Source organism: Euprymna scolopes, chromosome 29, assembly GCF_053919585.1.
Source record: "Euprymna scolopes isolate OS-2025 chromosome 29, ASM5391958v1, whole genome shotgun sequence".
NCBI lineage: Eukaryota > Metazoa > Mollusca > Cephalopoda > Sepiida > Sepiolidae > Euprymna > Euprymna scolopes.
The window spans coordinates 52,261,673-52,266,419 of record NC_136510.1 but is presented as its reverse complement, the minus strand read 5'-3'; positions in this window follow the sequence as shown (position 1 = coordinate 52,266,419).

Sequence of the window (4,747 nt, the reverse complement as noted above, 5' to 3'; positions counted from 1 at the left end):
GAAGCAATATACATATATATATATATAAAATATGAAGCAATATATATATATATAAAATATGAAGCAATATATATATATATATAAAATATGAAGCAATATATATATATATATATAAAATATGAAGCAATATATATATATATAAAATATGAAGCAATATATATATATATAAAATATGAAGCTATATATATATATATATATATATAAAATATGAAGCAATATATATATATATATATATAAAACATGAAGCAATATATATATATATATATATATAAAATATGAAGCAATATATATATATATAAAATATGAAGCAATATATATGTATATATATAAAATATGAAGCAATATATATATATATATATATATATAAAATATGAAGCAATATATATATATATATATATATATATAAAATATGAAGCAATATATATATATATATATATATATAAAATATGAAGCAATATATATATATATATATATATAAAATATGAAGCAATATATATATATATATATAAAATATGAAGCAATATATATATATATATATAAAATCTGAAGCAATATATATATATATATATATAAAACATGAAGCAATATATATATATATATATATATAAAATATGAAGCAATATATATATATATAAAATATGAAGCAATATATATATATATATATAAAATATGAAGCAATATATATATATATATATATATATAAAATATGAAGCAATATATATATATATATATATATATATAAAATATGAAGCAATATATATATATATATATATATAAAATATTAAGCAATATATATATATATATATATATATAAAATATGAAGCAATATATATATATATATATAAAATATGAAGCAATATATATATATATATATATAAAATATGAAGCAATATATATATATATATAAAATATGAAGCAATATATATATATATATATAAAATATGAAGCAATATATATATATATATATATAAAATATGAAGCAATATATATATATATATATAAAATATGAAGCAATATATATATATATATATATAAAATATGAAGCAATATATATATATATATATATATATATAAAATATGAAGCAATATATATATATATATAAAATATGAAGCAATATATATATATATATATATATAAAATATGAAGCAATATATATATATATATATATAAAATATGAAGCAATATATATATATATATATATATAAAATATGAAGCAATATATATATATATATATATATATATAAAATATGAAGCAATATATATATATATATATATATAAAATATGAAGCAATATATATATATATATATATAAAATATGAAGCAATATATATATATATATATATATATATATATAAAATATGAAGCAATATATATATATATATATATATATATATATAAAATATGAAGCAATATATATATATATATATATATATAAAATATGAAGCAATATACATATATATATATATAAAATATGAAGCAATATATATATATATAAAATATGAAGCAATATATATATATATATAAAATATGAAGCAATATATATATATATATAAAATATGAAGCAATATATATATATATATATATAAAATATGAAGCTATATATATATATATATAATATGAAGCAATATATATATATATAAAATATGAAGCAATATATATATATATATATAAAATATGAAGCAATATATATATATATATATATATATACAAAATATGAAGCAATATATATATATATATATATATATATACAAAATATGAAGCAATATATATATATATATATATATAAAATATGAAGCAATATATATATATATAAAATATGAAGCAATATATATATATATAAAATGTGAAGCTATATATATATATATATATATAAAATATGAAGCAATATATATATATATATATATATAAAATATGAAGCAATATATATATATATATATATATATAAAATATGAAGCAATATATATATATATATATATATATATAAAATATGAAGCAATATATATATATATATATAAAATATGAAGCAATATATATATATATATATATATAATATGAAGCAATATATATATATATATATAAAATATGAAGCAATATATATATATATATATAAAATATGAAGCAATATATATATATATATACAAAATATGAAGCAATATATATATATATATATACAAAATATGAAGCAATATATATATATATATATATATAAAATATGAAGCAATATATATATATATATATATATGAAGCAATATATATATATATATATATATATATATAAAATATGAAGCAATATATATATATATATATATATATGAAGCAATATATATATATATATATAAAATATGAAGTAATATATATATATATATATATATATATAAAATATGAAGCAATATATATATATATATATAAAATATGAAGCAATATATATATATATATAAAATATGAAGCAATATATATATATATATATATAAAATATGAAGCAATATATATATATATATAAAAAATATGAAGCAATATATATATATATAAAATATGAAGTAATATATATATATATATATATATATATATAAAATATGAAGCAATATATATATATATATATATAAAAAAAATATGAAGCAATATATATATATATATATATAAAATATGAAGCAATATATATATATGTATATAAAATATGAAGCAATATATATATATATATAAAATATGAAGCAATATATATATATATATATTAAATATGAAGCAATATATATATATATATATATATATAAAATATGAAGCAATATATATATATATATAAAATATGAAGCAATATATATATGTATAAAATATGAAGCGATATATATATGTATAAAATATGAAGCGATATATATATGTATAAAATATGAAGCGATATATATATGTATAAAATATGAAGCGATATATATATGTATAAAATATGAAGCGATATATATATGTATAAAATATGAAGCGATATATATATGTATAAAATATGAAGCGATATATATATGTATAAAATATGAAGCGATATATATATGTATAAAATATGAAGCGATATATATATGTATAAAATATGAAGCGATATATATATGTATAAAATATGAAGCGATATATATATGTATAAAATATGAAGCGATATATATATGTATAAAATATGAAGCGATATATATATGTATAAAATATGAAGCGATATATATATGTATAAAATATGAAGCGATATATATATGTATAAAATATGAAGCGATATATATATGTATAAAATATGAAGCGATATATATATGTATAAAATATGAAGCGATATATATATATGTATAAAATATGAAGCGATATATATATATGTATAAAATATGAAGCGATATATATATATGTATAAAATATGAAGCGATATATATATATGTATAAAATATGAAGCGATGTATATATATGTAAAATATATGAAGCGATATATATATATGTATAAAATATGAAGCGATATATATATGTATAAAATATGAAGCGATATATATATATGTATAAAATATGAAGCGATATATATATATGTATAAAATATGAAGCGATATATATATATGTATAAAATATGAAGCGATATATATATATGTATAAAATATGAAGCGATATATATATATGTATAAAATATGAAGCGATATATATATATGTATAAAATATGAAGCGATATATATATATGTATAAAATATGAAGCGATATATATATATGTATAAAATATGAAGCGATATATATATATGTATAAAATATGAAGCGATATATATATATGTATAAAATATGAAGCGATATATATATATGTATAAAATATGAAGCGATATATATATATGTATAAAATATGAAGCGATATATATATATGTATAAAATATGAAGCGATATATATATATGTATAAAATATGAAGCGATATATATATATGTATAAAATATGAAGCGATATATATATATGTATAAAATATGAAGCGATATATATATATGTATAAAATATGAAGCGATATATATATATGTATAAAATATGAAGCGATATATATATATGTATAAAATATGAAGCGATATATATATATGTATAAAATATGAAGCGATATATATATGTATAAAATATGAAGCGATATATATATATGTATAAAATATGAAGCGATATATATATATATGTAAAAAATATGAAGCGATATATATATATATATATATATATAAAATATGAAGCTATATATATATATATATATATAAAATATGAAGCTATATATATATATATATATATAAAATATGAAGCTATATATATATATATATATATAAAATATGAAGCTATATATATATATATATATAAAATATGAAGCTATATATATATATATATATATATAAAATATGAAGCTATATATATATATATATATATAAAATATGAAGCTATATATATATATATATATATATAAAATATGAAGCTATATATATATATATATAAAATATGAAGCTATATATATATATATATATATATATAAAATATGAAGCTATATATATATATATATATATATATATAAAATATGAAGCTATATATATATATATATATATATATATAAAATATGAAGCTATATATATTTATATATAAAATATGAAGCTATATATATATATATATATATATAAAATATGAAGCTATATATATATATATATATATAAAATATGAAGCTATATATATATATATATATATAAAATATGAAGCTATATATATATATATATATAAAATATGAACCTATATATATA